The 18,764-nt window shown below is 37.4% G+C and overlaps 1 protein-coding gene and 1 non-coding gene across 2 annotated transcripts in view; one reads left to right on the forward strand and one right to left on the reverse strand.

Moving 5' to 3' along the window:
• Positions 1-18,764, reverse strand: part of DKK2 (dickkopf WNT signaling pathway inhibitor 2) — a 99,980-nt gene that overhangs the window by 45,437 nt on the left and 35,779 nt on the right. The gene's annotated exons all lie outside the window — the stretch shown is intronic.
• Positions 5,274-5,388, forward strand: LOC124521358 (U5 spliceosomal RNA). Its single transcript, XR_006964458.1, has one exon. It is a non-coding gene; the product is annotated as a U5 spliceosomal RNA (small nuclear RNA).

The following is an 18,764-nucleotide window of genomic DNA, read 5'->3' on the forward strand; positions in this document are numbered from 1 at the left end:
TGCCTCATTCCCTAGTTTCTGGGCTTCCTAATATGGCAGAACAGGAATAAACCAAGACTAATTGGTGCTGTTGATACCGGGTACATTGTATAACAAAGGGAGGACTAAAATGTACTATTTGTTTCCTTCTCTCTTTTGCACGTTAATAAACATGACAACTACGAAAGTACATAACTGGACCAGTAATATGCTGGTGTGGTTATTTTGTAAATATGAAAGAAAATGTAAATTTATGCCTTCCATGTACATGTTGAGCATCCAACTTCATAGCATAAAGGTGCCAAAACCTTAGTCTACACAAAGAAAAGCCAGCCACAATGAGATTATGTAGAGTATGTTAAGCAGTAGCCAAAAAGAAAGGAGGATGGGAGGAAAGAGAATCATTTTTGGGCAATCAAAAAAATTCGATGGAGAAAGGATAGTGTTTTCAATAAGTTGTACAAGAGCAATTGGATATCCATGGGGGGAAATGTAATAGCCTTGACCAAAATCTCACACCTTATACAAAATTAAAAAAAAATTTTAATGTTTACTTACTTTTGAAAGAGAGAGACAGGGTATAAGCAGGAAGGGGAAAAGAGAGAGGGAGACACAGAATCCCAAGCAGGCTCCAGGCTCTGAGCTGTCAGCACAGCCCAACGTGGGGCTTGAACCCACAAGCCATGAGATCATGACCTGAGCTGAAATCGGACACTTAACAGACTGAGCCACCAGGAACCCCTCCACCTTATACAAAATTTAAGTCAAAATGAATCACAGATTTAAATGTAATTATAAAACTATAAAACTTCTAAGAAAAACAAAAGCAGGAGAAATCTTTGAGATCTAGGACTAGGCAAAGAGTTCTTAGACTTGACCAAAACATAATTCACAGAAAGAAAAAAAATGATAAATGGACATCATCACAATTTTTAAAACTCTGTTCTATGAAATTCAAAGACAGGTGACAGAGTAGGAGAAAATGTGAAAATTACATCTGTGACAAAGGTCTAGTACACAGAGTATATAAAGAACTCTCAAGGGGCGCCTGAGTGGCTCAGTCGGTTAAGCATCCGACTTTGGCTCAGGTCATGATCTCAGGGTTCCTGGGTTCAAGTTCGGCGTTGGGCTCTGTACTGACAGTTCAGAGTCTGCAACCCACTGAGAGTTCTGTGTTTCCCTCTTCTGCTCACTCTCTGTCTCTCTCTCTCTCAAAAATGAATAAACATTAAAAAAAAAGATTTTTTTAAAAGAACTCTCAAAACTCAATAATAAACAGGCAAACAATTTGATTTGAGAGTAGGCAAAGACATGAAGAGGCATTTCACCTAGGAAAACATACAGATGACAGAATGCATCTGAAAAGATATTCAACATCTTTAGTTCTTAAGGAATTGTAAATTAAAACCACAATGAGCTGGGTGCCTGGGTGGCTCAGTCAGTTAAGTGTCCGACTTCGGCTTGGGTCATGATCTCACTGTTTGTGAGTCTGAGCCCCGCATCTGGCTCTGTGCTGACAGCTCAGAGCCTGGAGGCTGCTTTGGATTCTGTGTCTCCCTCTCGCTCTCTTCCCCTCCCCCACTCGCGCTGTGTCTCTGTCTCTCAAAAACAAATAAACGTTAAAAAAATTAAAAAAAAATAACGAGATATCAGCACACACCTATCAGAATGGCTAAAATTTTTTTAAAAAATTAGTGACAGTACCAAATATTGGTGAAGATGCCGAGAAAATGGATCACTCACACATTGGTGATGGGAATTTAAATGGCACGGTACTCGGGACAATAGTTTAGCAATGTCTTTAAAAGATAAAAATGCAACTGTCATATGACCCAGCAATTATGCTCCCGGGCTTTTATTTCAGAGAAATGAAGACTTCTGCTTATACAAAAACCTGGGTACAAGTGCTTACACAGCAATTGTATAAAATTTTACCATTTGAATCATGTTTAAGTGTGTAGTTCAGTGACATAAAGTACATTCACAGTATTGTGCAACCATTGCCACTATCCATTTCCAGAATTTTTTCATCATCCCAAATAGTAACTCCATTCACATTAAACAAGAACTCCCCATTTTCCTCTTCCCTTCAATCCCTGGTAACCTCTACTCTCCTTTTTCTCTCTAGGAATTTGCCTATTTTAGGTAATCCTGTAAGTGGAATCATATACTACGTGTCCTATTGTTTCTGGCTCATTTCATATAGCATAATGTTTTCAAGGTTCATCCATGATGTAGCATGTATCAGAATTTCACTCTTTTTTAAGGCTGAATAATATTTTATGCTATGCATGTACTACATTTTGTTTACCCATTTATATGTTGGTGCACATTTGAGTTGTTTGTACCTCTTGGCTATTGGAAATAAAGTTGCTGTAAACATTGGTATGCAAGTATCTGTAGCAGCTTTATTCTTTTTTTCATATTTTAATTAAAATATTTTATTATAAAGACTAATACAAAGAGATTATATAAAATTATAATGTATATTATATAACACATAATAATTTTAAATAAAATTATGATATGTATATAAAAAGAATATAATTTAATGCCATATGCCTGTTAACCCAGACTCAATAATTATCAATTTAAGGACCATTTTGTTTCATCTATATCCATACTTATCTTTCTAGATTTCATTTTGAAGCAAATCCCGGTCCGCATATAATTTTATCCAGAAATAGTCACTACATATACCTAAAAGACAGAGTCTTAAAAACAATAATACCATTACCACACTAAAAAACTAAACTTCTTAATATTAGCAAACTCCACAGTTCATGTTCAAATATTGCCAGTTGTCTCAAGTTGTTCAAAAGACCAAAAGATTTCACATATTGTAATTGGTAGATATGTTTTTTATGTCTCTCAATTTTAAATGATTATTTTTATTTCCTTTACAATTTATATGTTAAAGAAACAGTCATTTGTTTGAGTTCATGACATTTTGAATTTTGCTGTGGAATCATACAGCAAGAGTCTCTCTGACTCTTGTATTTCCTGAAACCTGGAAGTTTAGATCTATGGACCTAATCATATTTAGATTATATTTCCTTGCAAAAATACTTCAGAGGTAGTTTTATGTATTTCCATGAGGAAGCACTGATGCCTCTCAAACATGTATTAATTATCTAAATCCATCAACTCATTAAGGACTGAAAAATGGTGGTATTCTAATTATATCTCTTTCACTTAACAAGTTAGAACATAATTATGAGGAGAAACTTCTCAAGACATATTTGGTTACCCTGGGATTCCGTTGGTACAAGAAAAGGTGGATAAATTCATTCTGTATTAACCAGCTTTCAAAATAATGAATCGGTGACCTTGCATCTTCCAAAGGTGAACAACAACTTTTCTTTCTTTTCCCCCTTTGTATTGTCTCTTGTTTTTTTTTTTAAAGAACCTTAATGACATACATATTTAATCATATTTTATGTATTTTAATTCATTAGTCAGTGGGAGATCTTTCTTTCTTTCATTTATTTATTTATTAACTTGTTTTATTTTTTATTTTTTTTTAAATTTACATCCAAATTAGTTAGCATATAGTGCAACAATGATTTCAGGAGTAGATTCCTTAGTGCACCTTACCCATTTAGCCCATACCCCCTCCCACAACCCCTCCTGTAACCCTCAGTTTGTTCTACATATTTATGAGTCTCTTCTGTTTTGTCCCCCTCCCTGTTTTTATATTATTTTTGTTTCCCTTCCCTTATGTTCATCCGTTTTGTCTCTTAAAGCGCTCATATGAGTGAAGCCATATAATTTTTGTCTTTCTCTGACTAATTTCACTTAGCATAATACTCTCCAGTTCCATCCACATAGTTGCAAATGGCAAGATTTCATTCTTTTTGATTGCCAAGTAATTCTCCATTGTATATATATATACATATATATATATATATACATATATATATATATATACCACATCTTCTTTATCCATTCATCCATCGATGGACATTTGGGCTCTTTCCATACTTTGGCTATTGTCGATAGTGCTGCTATAAACATGGGGGTGTGTGTGCCCCTTCAAAACAGCACACCTGTATCCCTTGGATAAATGCCTAGTAGTGCAATTGCTGGGTTGTAGGGTAGTTCTATTTTTAGTTTTTTGAGGAACCTCCATACTGTTTTCCAGAGTGGCTGCACCAGCTTGCATTCCCAAGCAGCTTTATTCTTAATTGACAAAAATGGGAAACAAACCCAGATGTTTTTCAACGGGTAAATTGTTAAACAAACTGGTATTCCATACCATGAACTATTATCTAGCAATGAAAATATAAACTATTAATACACACAACAGCCTCTTAATGAAGTTCCAGAGAATTATGTTGAGTCAGAAAAGCCAGTCCCCTAATATTATATAGTGCATGAATCCATTTAAGGAACATTCTTTTTTGTTTAAACGTTTTATTTATTTTTGAGAGAGAGAGAGAACTAGTGGGGGAGGAGCAGAGAGAGAGAGAGACAGAGAGGGAGACATAGAATCTGAAGTAGGCTCCAGGCCCTGAGCTGTCAGCACAGAGCCCGATGCAGGGCCAGACTCATGAACCCCGAGATATGACCTGAGCTGAAGTTGGACACTTAACTGACTGAGCTACTCAGGTGCCCCTGTTTATGAAACATTCTTAAAGTGACAAAATTAGGGCAGGAGAGAAGTATCCGGGACTATAAAAGGCAACATGATAGATAATTGCAGAATGGAAATGTTTTGTATCTTGACTCACATCAATGTCAAACCCTGGTTGTATTGCACTATACTTCTGCAAGATGTTACCACTGGGGGATACTTGGCAAAAGGTCCACTGGATCTCTCTATGTCACTTATTACAATTGCATGTGATTCTACAATATCACGTTTAACCAAAAGAAAGAAAGAAAAGAGAGAGGGAGAGAGAGAGAGAAAGGGAGAGTGGGAAGGAGGATGGAAGGAAGGAAAGAAATCTCAGTCAGATATACAAATATACAAATTCAACCGGAGTCTCTGATGGGGACACAACCTGAGTCGTTAGCTAAGTCTCCTCCCCCTCACCGCCTGATGGAGGCACTGTGTGAATTTTAAGAACTTCCCATAATGGAAAGGGTGGTGACTCAGATTCAGTTTAATACCCACAGTGTATTGCACACAGTACAATTATAAAATAGTACTATTTTAAATTTCTTTCAACTCGTATTTATTTACAGAATTCCCTGAAAAGTTTTTGCAGGAGCTATATTGTGACACTAAATACCTACTGTCAGTGTAGAGGAGTTTTTCTTAATGGGGATGTGTTATGGAAGCAGAGGGCATACTCTGTTCCTCTTCATATTGTATACATATTTTGCCTGTTACTGAAGATTTATGATGAGGGAAATAACTTTGAGTCTTATGTTAATTGTTTGAGGCCTTGCTTTAACAGCGCTAATTGTTTAGTTTTAATGGGAGACATTGTTGTGAAGTGAAAGCAGAAGTTTAAATAAAAAAAAAAATCAGAGTTGGTTCCTTTTAAGTTCCTGATGTCATGCAGTCCCAAGCAATTTGAGGCCAAATGTTACTAGATTCTCTCTTAAGGTTCTTTAAAAAGTTACAAATTTCAATGCACATTACCAATCTTAGTATGGCATAGCAATGTACCACAGAATATATTCCTCCATAAACTATTTCAGGAAAGCAAGTATTCTAGATTTTCTGTTTGCACATATCAGTGAGACTAATTCACACACACACACACACACACACACATACAACAATGAACCCGTGTCAGAAGAGTCTACAGTCTCTCTAATTTGAAGCAGCTGGTATATTCTAAATAGGAGAGTTCAAGCTTCCAGAATCATCAGTACCATCATTAAGAATCGAATCATTGATTCAAATGTTCTTTATTATTCTCCCTGTTGGGGAATTATATCACATAGCTGTTAGCTCTTCCCCTATTGTTCTCAGACTGTCATGCATAAATGTCAACAAGAGTGTACTTTATTCATACTCTAAAATTAAATCCTTTATCCCACAATTAGCCATAATCATGACCACATACGACTATGATTTACCATAACTAAAATAGATGGCGTGGGATTTATTGTTGGCTTGTGTTTGAAATAGCAAAGGCAGATTTTTGAATTAAATAATTGCATGCTAACTATTTGGGATATAATTACTACTTATTTTGTTTTCCCTGTATCTCCATCTAGTTAGATAGCAAATTGCTACAATGTCCCATTAGTAAAATCTAAGGGACTGCTGTGTGTGTGTGTGTCTGTGTGTGTCTATATGTGTGTGTGTATAAAATACGCTCTTTGAAAATATGATCATTCTTAGTATACTGGATTATGAACTCTTTCTTAATAACAATTTTTAAATCATCTTAATTGACAACTTATATGTACTGTCACTGTGTGTACCTAAGTCAATGATCTCATTTGAATGGCATAATGATTCTAGAAGTCAAGAGTCTGTAAGACACTTCATTTCTCTTGCTTGCTCAATACCACATTTCTTTCCATGGTAACAGCACCCTGATGTTTTATATAAGAACTCAGTCTCTCTTACTGCAGTTTGTTGGTCAGGACACCCTACTTTCTCCTGCCCTCCCTTGGCCAAAGGAAGGAACGCAGGACCCCAACCAGACCCTGCAGACTCTTTCTGGGAATTTGCATCTTGAATAGAAAGGCCAAAGGATGAAATTAGGTAAGAGTTCTCCCATTCTGGTCGAGGTGCCCTAATAATGCCCACAAAGTGTTACTTTCCAGACCTCTGGCACTCCATCACTTCATATTCTTCTGAGGCCTAATTCGTTCTTTCCTTGGATTATTTCAGCTACCTCGTATTATAACAATAAGTTCCCCTTTAAAAAATATTTTGTGTAAGTTACTTAAGAGTTGGTTTCTGTTGCTTGCACCTGAAGAACCCTAACTGATATGACACTACCCTCTTTTTGCAGATAAGGAAATTGGGGTGTCAAGAGGAGCTAGCCCACCATCCTGCAGCATTTAAGTAACATGGCTAAACTCACAACTGCCTCATTTTAGCTCAGCTTTTAATCCTAGGTAACATTGCCTCTATGTTCATCTTCAGAAGAGCTTAGATGAGAACATATCTAGGTGGTCACACAGTCATCCTAGATCAGGCTAAACAGTAAAATGGGTAGAAGAGGAAGCATCCCTTGCTTTGTTACATTTAATCAGATGGTCGGTATTTATTATGCACCCAAAGGATTTCTTGCACTAAACAAGAAGTCCAAAACCATAACCAATTTTGCAGTGATCCTGTAGGCTCCTATAATTTCCTTTTTACAGTTTAATGTCACACAGCTGTGCACAATTCCAGAATTAACATGGGTTCAAGTACAGTCCCTACCTCCATTTAAAAAAATATTTTTATTTCACACCCAGTTAGCAAGGGAGGATACGTGAAGTCCAGGGCAACAAGTGCTAACATGTGTGTAAACATCACATTAAAACTCCCAATAAGAATTACACTGTAAGTTGGAGTCAGTGCAGGAGGATCAAATTATGCATAGACTGAAAATATGAACAGGAGGCAGCACTGTGACATCTTCAACCCCAAATGGAAGACCTTTGTCTCTTTTGTGACTTGGGCACAGTTTCCATCTCTGAGCCTCTGTTACACCCTTTTCCATTGTCATTAAAGGGAAGCAAGACTAAGGGTCCACATAAGACTCTGATTAAGGATCAAGAGCAGGAGGGGATGAGATAGTGGCTGGGGATGGGGCTGGACTCAGCAGAATGCAAATTGGCCTGATTTATTTCACCAAACCTCTGGCTCTTCCTTCCTGCAAGTGACCTGACAAGCCACCCCTAGACACAACTTTTCATGGAAGTATTGTGAGCTATGGTCTTTCCTAGGGCTGTTTGAAAATAGTTCCCCTTGGGGCAAAAGAAGTGCAATGTGGTCTGTGAGGTTGGGTAAGAGGGAAAAGGAGGCTAAAGACCATCTACATTGCAAGGAAAGCTTAAAGATCAAGACCTAGTATAATCAACAACTTGCCCTTCTAAATTTTAAGATGCCGTAGAGTAAGGAGTAACTCTTATTTGGTGTGCTAGAGTGATCCTGGGCTATAATGATCAAGAAATCTGGGCTTGATTTTGGCCTCCATGTTTACCAACCGTGGGCAAGTAACTTCTCCATGCCTCAGTTTCCTGGTCTGTAAAATGAGGGTATCTCAAAACAGTCCTATCTCTCAGGATTGTTGAGAGAGTTGAATTAAACAATTTATCCAAAAATTGTCTAGCATATGATAGCTACTCAGCATTATTATTTCCTGACATTTGGGAAACATTTTTGAGGATTACTCCACTAGACCACACCATAAAAATTGTTTAGGAAACATTGTTAGAAGCTAAGTGTCACCTAGCTAATAGTGCCCACTAAATATATTCCTCCAAACAAACTTGTTTATTTTCTCTTTAAAAAACAGAGTTCTGGGGCACCTGGGTGGCTCAGTTCATTTAGCGACTCTTGATTTTGGCTCAGGTCATGACCCCAGGGTCATGGGATCGAGCCCTGCATCAGGCTCCACACTAAGCATGGAGCCTGTTTGAGAGGGAGACTCACTCTCCCTCTGGCCCCCTCTCCTGCTTGTGTTCTCTCTCTCTCTAAAATAATTTAAAAAATAGAGTGGTAATTTAGCTCATAAAGAATAAAATGAATCACAGATTTTTAAAATTTTCTTTCTTCTTTCCTTCTTTCTTTTTCTTTCTTTCTTTCTTTCTTTCTTTCTTTCTTTCTTTCTTTTATTTTTTATTGTTTTGGTGGCAGGGTGGTATTAGTTGGGTCCAACAGTCAGAAACTGATGGTATATTTAAACTGTGTATTTGAAAAGAATAAAAAAGGGCTATATTCAGTAGTGTGGGCAAGGTTTAGAGAAGAAAAGGCCAATAGTAGGAGGCATTATTTGGAATTTTTTAGTAACCACATTAAAAAAGTGAACAGAAACAGGTAAAATTATTCTTAATAATAAATTTTGTTTAACCCAACATAGCCAAAATATTATTTTAATATGTAATAAATATAAAGAAGTTATTACATGTGTTTCTCTTTTTTCATGTGAAGTCTTTGAAATCTGGTGTGTATTATATATTTAAGCCTATCTCAGTTCAAATAATGTCTCAAGTAAAATGAAGTCCTACCAAAACAACAAGGTTGTATTTAATGAAAAAATGTTTTATACTGTTTGTTTCTAAAATTTTAATATTAGTTAATCGTAACCAAATAAAATAAAAACATAAATTCATCAGTTATCCTATTATGTTAGTCACACCATCAGGTGGCCAATAGCCCCATGTAGCTAGTGGCTACCATATTGGATGCTGCAGGTTTAGAGAAACAAAAAGTGGTATAGTAGTCTGAGGTGAGCAGAGCAGGAAACCATTATTTCCTGTAAGCCTGAAGAGGAAGCACCTGTTACAGAAGCTGGAATAGGGTTGCTATATGGAGAGAGTCCCCTCCACACACCTTTGGTTGAGGTACATAGTCAACTTAGATGGCTAGGAAACAGAAAGAATGAAAAGTATAAATACCTGGACCCACACTCTTCTAGTGGTATGCTGGTAACCTGATTTTCCAACACTGAAAACCCTGATTTGTAATATTTGTTCATTTCCATGGTATAAATTCTCCTATCACGGCTGATTGCACACTGACAACATGATGTCACTGAAAGCGGACTTGGCAACATTGGCTCTTTCCAACATACCACTGAAACTCCTCCCATCATTCAGTCTCCTGCTACTCCTTTCTGATGGTCAAACTCAACTGGGAACCACAGGCAAGGGTGCCCATGACACACTTCTTGCAGGTCTGCCTCCTAGGGCACTGAATAGGTTGATGAGGTATCAGAAAGCAGGGGGAAATATATCCAATGCTTAAATTAAAAAAGATATGTCTCCTTTTTCTTTTTTTCCTTCGGCACATATAGGAAGAAAATGACCACAAGGAAGCTGAAATCTGTAGCACAGACTTTGAAGGTAGGATGCTAAATAGGAAAGGCATCAGATTCTTTTCTAGATTAAAAAATTTTGTCCTATGTGAGTATAGAATTTATACAGAGGAAAAATGCCCTTCCGATATAACCCATGGTGCATAAACAGTTGGGTAAAACAGTTAATGTGGCCTCACAAATTATCAGAGAACACATTTCTTTTTTTGCGATGGATTAGGAAACTTCCTTTGTGAAAAGAAATTCTACAATTATTGAGATGTTACTTTTTTGATATGAAACAATGACCTTATATATATTAATAGTATAATTATTCAGTATGTTGACAAAATTGATGTAACATATAAAGTGAGGTTCAGATTCAATTATTTCAGCCTCCATTTTAGGACTCATCCAGGTTTGTACACCTGCGATCTCTCATGGCTGTCTTCACCCTTATACTCAGAAATCTTTCAAACCTTTTCTTTTAGTTCCATTCCTCTGCAATATGAATACATGTCTTCATCATGCTGCTCTGGTACCGGGGCCAGCTGCATGGCCCTCTGCCTCCTCTCTTTCTTTCCAGGTAACCCCACCTGGAACCACTAGGTGATTCTTCCTAAGACACTGTTTTTTATGTCATCCCACTGCTCAAGAACATAAAGGCCTCTCTTTTGGCCTGGCCTTCAAAGAACCCCATAACTTGATTTTAACCTACTTGTCTGAAGTTTCATGCAAGCACTTCCATGAAGCCAGATCAAGTGATTGCAATCCCTAGAACACAGGCTCAATTTGCTACAGTGCTTTTCTTCTATACTGATTTTTTTGTGGTTTTTTTGTTTTGTTTTTTGGCCTGACCTGTCTCTCTCTCTCTCTCTTTCTCTCTCTGTCTCTCTCTCTCTGTCTCTCTCTCTCTCTCTCTCTCTCTCACACACACACACACACACACACATCAGAATACTACTTTTCCTAATCTGTACTTCTCCAAATTCCACCCATCATTGGGGCTTTAACTTTTCAAAGCCCTCATAACCATTTGACCAACATCCTCAACTCCAAACCCTGAACTCCAGTGACAATTCCCTCACTCCCTTTGCCACTTGGAGCCTCTCTCCTTTTGTTTCCATGAACCTTGCATCATTCCGTTTTGTTTCCATCCTAACACTAAACTCTAAACTGATCCCATGGAGCCAGCAAGGTGACCAGATTTTGAATCTAAGTCACTTGCCAAACTTTCCTCAGAGTTCCAAGATAAGCAGCAGGTTATGAAACACCAACAATTCTTACCGGTAAATGTAACAAGACTATCTCAGCTTGAACAAATTGATCCTGTTATCCGCAGTTACATGTATAATGCTGGTCTGCCCTAAATCCTGAAATCACCATATTATTAGATGAAAGATTTACATTAAGTAGTAGCAGAAATACTACTATTTCTGGGGTTAGTTAAGTGCCTTGGGTTAGTTAAGTGCCAAACTTTTCCTAATTTTTTTCAGCATTGACAAACAACTTTTTGATTGACATGTCAAATGCTACTTTGCTCATCTGAGCCCAGTGTCTCTACTGTGGACTCTAGAATTGCTGGAATAACATCTCTCCACACCTGCTGCCTCTTCCCCACCTCCTGGCCATTGAACATTTGCCCAAGGGTTTGCTTCTGCATTTGGGCTATTACTGAAGATCTGGAATAGCAACCCTCAATCTGCACTCTATGAGATGTTAATAAGTGTTAGTGGAGATGGGAGTGTATATTAAAGTAAATTTGGGGGGGGTGCCTGGGTGGTTCAGTCAGTTAAGCACCTGACTCTTGATTTCAGCTCAGGTCATGATGCCAGGGTCATGGGATAGAGCCCCACATGGAGCCCCACATTGGGCTCTGAGCTGAGCATTCTGTCTGCTTCAGATTCTCCCTCTCCTTCCCTCTTCCCCTCTCCCAAACTTGTGCGCTCTCTCTCCTTCTAAAATAAAATAAAAATAAATAAATTTGAGATGCTGGCTAAAACAAAGATAAGTTGCTTTATTGCAGAACTTCTCAGAGACTTTACTAGGCTGATGTGAAATATGAATCATTAAAAAGAGAATATAGTAGGTAGCACTTCATGCATATATTTGAATAGGAAAGTCTCCCACTACTACATCCTGCCCCCAGAACATAAGAACTTACCTCATAGGGTTGTTGTGAAGACTGAATGAGTCATTGCATGGAGAGCACTCAGAACAGTGCCTGGCAGAAGACAAAAACCCTTTGGGTTTATTGCTATCATTGTTGTCACAAAGATGTCTGACTGAGACCTCACCAAGTGTTCCTGTCCCTCTGAGAAAGAAACGGAGTTGCCCGTAAATTGAATGGGGAACTTTTCAGGAGCTTTGAAGATCGGAACCAGTGTGTACTCTTCTTGGGATCTTTTGAATCTGAAACCAGTTCAAGTACAAAGAAGTTTATTCTCCTCCATTCTTCCCAAAGGCTGGCTAACTGGGGTTCAATTAAATAGCATGGAGTAATGGTTCAGAACATGGCCTTTGGCATCTTGTTTAAATCTTGGCTCTTTTATTGGTTACAATATACCCATGGGCAGATTGTTTAAAGGAGATGTACCTATAAATCTGTAAAATTTGAAAAATAATATGCATGTCACTGGTTTGTTGTCGGTAACTCAAGAGATGATGTATGTGGAGTACTTGGCCTGTGCCTGATACCTGGTAAAATGCTCAATAAATGGAAGTTCCTAGGCATCGCAGTAATACATTCATTTCTGTAGTTTATTTAAGCCACGAAATACTAGCTAACTTTACCCATGTAGTCACTGCCACAGTATCCACAAGGACCAATTTGCTTCACACCCAATAGAAATTTAGTGAATACGTTGGCCACTTGGATTGTGGACGGATTGGATTGCTGGATTAGGCATATGGGGCCTACAGGGTAACTCCATGCTGTTAGGAGCTGAAGTGGGAAGCCATACAAGCTCTCAGTGACCACAGCTCTAGGCAACCAGAGCAGGCAAACGATTTCACAAGATCCAAAAGTAATCTCAGGAGCAACTCTGGTATTCTTTTATTTTTTAAAACCTATCAACAATTTCTAATATCAGGCACGGAGATTTAGTTCCTTGTTAAAATAAAAAGTATTCCCAAGTTCACTGCTTTCATTAGGAAGGTTGTGAATAATACCGAAGTTATTCACAATCCAGCGGTCGGAAGCTGTGGGAAAAATCATTTTAATTTTAGATGTTTCACGCAACACTGCTAATGTTATCTATCCTGTTTGGGCAGGGAGAAAACTGGCAAGCATCGTGAGATGGGGAATTTATGTGAGTTAATGGAAATGTTGTGGCTGACCAACAAAGGAACTTCCCCAGCCAAAATCAAAACAAAGATATTAACTTGGAAGGGGGAGAAAAGCCTGCGGCATAATAATATCATGCATTGAAACCTTATCTACTGGTTGAGGTAATTTGGTTTGAAGAACTTAAAGAGCATTTTGTGGTTTATGGAAACTGCCAGCAGACACTGTATTTAGCAGCCTCTCCACTATTAAGTTCACATGCCTTCCTCTCTTCTCACCAAGTGGGACCACTTAGTTTTCTTTATCTCTGAGTTGTTACCAACCCATCTAAGATCTCTTAAGGACAAAAGTCAAGTTTTCAGAGCTTGCGGTGCGATGCCCATGCATTGCTGGCTACGTTCAAAGACCAGAGTGGCCATGACACATCCGAAATTTTGCTTACGTTCACTTAAGATAATTTTTCAAAGTCCACTTAGACAATTTCAGTCCAGGATTTAGACACATATACCCGTTTCTTTCAGAAAGAAGTCTTTCCAAACAATCAGACACACGCACACACACACACACACGCATACAAACGATCCTAATGGCAAGTTCACAATTAAAGTTTGTAATAATTCTGAATTAAATAATTCAAAGAGTGGGTTATTCTGAGTGGGCCAACTATTGCAGATACAAACTAATTTGAGGGTTAGAGACCAATCCTGTTTTTCTCTCTTTTATAATTCAGTGCCATAACTTTCTTTGTGTAAATGGGAGAATAACCAGGGAAAAATAAGAAGACCTTGCTAGGGAACCTACCAAATTAACTCTTTCCGGGCTACTGCTGGCCCCATCTGGCCCCCAGCTGCTCTCCTTTGAAGTCCTGGAACCCCTCTGAGGACTGTCTTGCACATCTGAACCTACAGCAAGTACTTACAAGGGCTCCTGTTTGACCAACACATGAGCACATGCAGTCAACTCTGCCTAAAAGGTTTTAGGTCTTTAGGGAAAGGGTAGCTCTTAGTTCCCCATTCATTTTTGTACTAAAATATGCTGTTATTCTACTACAGAAAAATTTTCAAGACTGGCATATTATTTTATCAAAAGTACGTTTCGTTTGTTATAGATATTAATACCATTAATAGTATTAATTATATATAATACCAGAACTATTACCTAAATATTCATTTCCTATAATCCAGTTTATTTCCTTTTTTATGTTTCCAGAATTTAACAATATTAAATGTTACAGTAAGATTAATTATAGTTCTAATTTCATTTTCTAAAATGATATCTTTCAGAATTATTGATTCAGGAATTAAAATAATAGTTTTTTGTTAATCCTTTTATTTTATTTTCGTCTCACTAAAGACATTATTGTAAATATATTGATTAGAGTCCTGAAAATATTTTTCCTACTTATAAGAATGTATAAGTTGAAATTAAACTTTATCTCAGAAATTTCACCAATGTCCTCTTTGTTGTCTCGGTTTTTTGTTTTTTTTTTCATTTTCAGTTTAGATACAAATCTCAAGGGATGATTGATCTACTGTTTTTCATGAAATAAAATACAGAGAAAGAATTTATTTTATTCTTACTCACTTTTTGCTGGACCAGTCTTCAAAAAATAAATTCACCAACATGAATTTTCATAATCCTACATAATGTTGGAGGGAAAACATATCATTCTCACATGTAGAATGAGGTCACTGAGGAACAGGACTCTCTGTACCTTTAAGCACCCTTTTGTCATGAGAAATTAAAAAAAAAATTACTTCTACATTTTTACTTAGCCATGTGAATATCTGTTCCAAACCCTTAATTCTGTGATATTGAGAGATCTTAAAAGGGGTGTGGGGAGTAGTCCTGGAGAATTAAAAACCAAAAAAGGTCTACTTTGGAAATCTTTCACTTGAAAGTTAAATAGAATGTACAGAGACAAAGTATATTTGTCATTCTGGATCTTCAAAGTCACATGATCTCTTAAGTGGTGAGTATTCCTATGCAAAGCTGGCCCCATCTACAATAATTTGTAGATCAGATTTTAAAAATAGCCTATGATTTGAGTTATGGAAGACACGATCTACAAATGTAGGGGGGGAAAAGTATAAATTTAGAGATTTCTTGTTTCAAATGTCCTGATAAGGATTCCATTCTATTTCTAGGAAAAGTAACTGAATAATTCTCATAGAGAGCAGACTGTAAGTTTAGTATGTTCTAAAGAAAGTTTTTTGAATGAAGTTCTTTTGAGGCCAAAGTTCTAAGGTAAACTATGAAATCACGTGGGTGTTGAAGTTGACAGATCTTGGAGGCCACAACTACCTTCATACTCCAAGACATCAAAGAAAGGGCAATGTCTGGTGATTAACCTCACACACAAAATTACTAGGTCATGGGCTGGAAACAGGTTTTCATAGTTCCCTTGGTGACTTGTTTTGCAAGTCTAAAAACTAGCAGAAAGGGGGAAAAACAGCTGCACAATATGGGCTTTCTCCTTTCTTAGGCAGGTGTGACAGCAATACAATTGGTAGGTTTGTTTCCTGCTTCTCTGAAGAATGTCTGTCTGACACCTAGTTTAGCTTTCTCTTTAGGCCAAGATTAGCTCTGAAAAGCTCATTTTAATTTGACTAATAATAAATTATATGTGACTTTAAAAATAAATCACTGGGTTGAGAGGAAGCATAGAACGTGTCACCAACTATCATATGTTAAATATTCCCTACAAATTAGCACATTTTTACCTTTAGACCGTGCCTAGAAAGTTCTATAACACAAAATGGCCCATTATTTTTATGAAATCTCTGATTTTTAGAAATATTCAATCTATGAAAAATGCAAGCTTGAATCTGTAATGCCTCTGCATTAGTCTCAGTTCTTCCTTTCAATTACAAAGAATACCTATACTCATCGCACTAGCTATTTCTACGTCTTAAACTCCAGCACAGGCCTGACACACGGTAGGCTCTCAAGAAATGTTTGTTAAATGAGTGGCTGAATGAATGGATGAATGAATGAATAAACAATCATCCCACGGCAACACTAAAAATATTGCCAGATATTCTTTCCAGGTTAAAAAGTTTCAATTATTTGTTCATCCTGTAAAATGATTTTCAGATTTTTCTTTTTACCAGCTGAGTGCTGCACGTTTTAGTGGTGATTTATCAATCACACTTATGCATAGCATGTCAATATGCAAATCAATTCAATTCCTCCTGAAATATAGCAAATTACCGAGAGTATCAACAAGGTTATCTGGGACCAATTGGCTGTCTAGATAATCACGAGTTATATTTCTTAGTTTCCTTTAGAGTCCATTTTTTCCTTTACCATGCCAACTGAAAAGCTTCCTTATAAATTTCATTCAAAAAAAGTTATTGGAGGATGGGAATGTATTAAGTCCACAAACCAAAACATCCTTGATAAAGGTCCTGGTAGCTTAAATACTGATTTTTCTTCTGAAAACTCTCCAAGACTCAGGTGTATCCAGGTCTCCAATTATGCATGAATGCGTAATCGGTTACTCAGACACTTTTTAATAGGCATGATACTTGCCTTTCTCATTTCAAATAGGTTCTTCTTCTTCTCTTTTATGGTCTACCAAATTACATCTGACTAAATGTACCTATTTAGTGAAAATGGATTCCATTAGAGTGTAATCTTACCCAGCTATTGTTTTCTTCTGGAGGAAATAATGGAGAACATGTGCAGATGCTTAATACCAGGCTCCTGTTTCTAGAATTACAGTCTTAAAGCTGTCAGAACTGTTCAAGAACAAGAATGATATGGAGCTCCTTCAGCATATGAAACACCCTTTCCGTGAACATTTAAGTAGGTGAGGCAGGAGAATGCTTAAACAACTGGCATAGAGACAGCTTGAAATATACAAGCAAAGGGATGCTTTCTTTGGGACGCTTTCTTTTCTTCTCATTTGTCAAGACATCCTGTTTTTCCACCAAATAAAATGAATCACATTTTCTAATCTATTTTGAATGTACTGGGTTTTTCTAGTCCATTCTGTTTCAATCTCACAATGTGGTGGCCCTCCATCTGGCCACCAAACAAGTTATTTTGCTTAAATTTCTTCTGGAAGAAGAAAACATAAAGTGCATCCATATTTTTTCTGTCAAATTGGTGTAATTACTTTGGTTATGCAGGGGCATAAAGGTATATTTTCATCCCTTCCTTTACTTCAGTAAGGACGACCAATGTTCCTTCCAAAAGCCATCTCTGGAATGGATGCCAGCAAGCAGTTTACAACAAATTTCATTTAATTCAGTAGCTCTGGTCAAAAAAGAATAGTGTTTAAAAAAATAATAATTTTAAATGAAAATCTTCAATGAACTCTCCTGTAAAAGGAACAGTTCCATAAAATATCAATAATACTTCCTAAAAATACATGTTCGATAAATTTGTTGTCAACTTTTCTGAAGATGGGCCATATCAAATAGCTTATAGCTAATGAGAAAAAATCCCCTATGTCCTGTTTAGAAAGGGAAATCAGTTTATTTGCGCAAATTACAAAAAGCATTAAATAGTAGTTCATGTTGAGGGCCGCATTAAAAAGCTTACGTAAACATCCCAAGTAATTTTGTTGTCACATAAATCGATCCTATTATAAGCGCGTGACTTTGCAACAGATAAAAATAGCTTCCTGACTACTATGTGAAAAACTTTCAGAGGAAGAAGTGAAGCATTAAAAATGGGGATCATAGACTTAACCAATATGCAAGTAAAGTGACACCTTAGAATTATACACTTCAAGTTTCTTTAGGGGGAAAAAAAGGCAAAATTGGGCACAGGGCAGCATACAAACTCTGGAATCAGAAAGACTTGGATTAATATCCTGACCTCAGTGCTTAGCTTTTGTGTTCTTAGGCAAATTACATTCTTGATGATAACCCTGTGCCTACCTTCTAGATTTGCTATAAGAATAACCACTGAGGGGCACCTGGGTGGTTCAGTCAGTAAAGCCTCTGACTTCGGCTCAGGTCATGATCTCCAACGATCTCGAAGTCTGTGAGTTCTCACCCCATGTCGGTGAGTTCGAGACCCGTGTAGGGCTCTGTGCTGACAGCTCAGAGCCTGGAGCCTGCTTCGGATTCTGTGTCTCCCTCTCTCTCTCTCTGCCTCTCCCCCACTCATGCTCTGTCTCTCTCTCTCTCTCTAAAAAATAAATTTAAAAAAAATTACAAAAAAAGAAAAAAAGAATAACCACTGAAGTATGTGAATCACCTGGCCCAAGTTCTGGGGTCTTGCAGATTGTAGGGTTTTAAGAATACATTAGATGTGGGGCACCTGGGTGGCTCAGTCAGTTGACAACTCTTGATTTTGGCTCAGGTCATGATCTCACAATTTCATGAGATCCAGCCTTGTGTTGGGTTCTGCGCAGACAGCGTGGAGGAGCCTGCTTGAGATTCTCCCCTTTTCTCTGCCCCTCCCCCTGCTCACACTCTCTGTCTCACTCAAAATAGGAAAATATCAACTTTAAAAAGAAAAAAAATGCATTAGATGTGACTCTACTTTGGAAAGAAAATGTTTACAGGTGTGGGGATATGGGTGTGTGTGTGTGTGTGTATGAGCATACATACAGATAC

This window comes from Lynx rufus, unplaced genomic scaffold (assembly GCF_022079265.1).
Source record: "Lynx rufus isolate CCGP_SWC_20201006 ecotype Redwood Valley unplaced genomic scaffold, mLynRuf1.p SCAF_3, whole genome shotgun sequence".
Taxonomy (NCBI): Eukaryota; Metazoa; Chordata; class Mammalia; order Carnivora; family Felidae; genus Lynx; species Lynx rufus.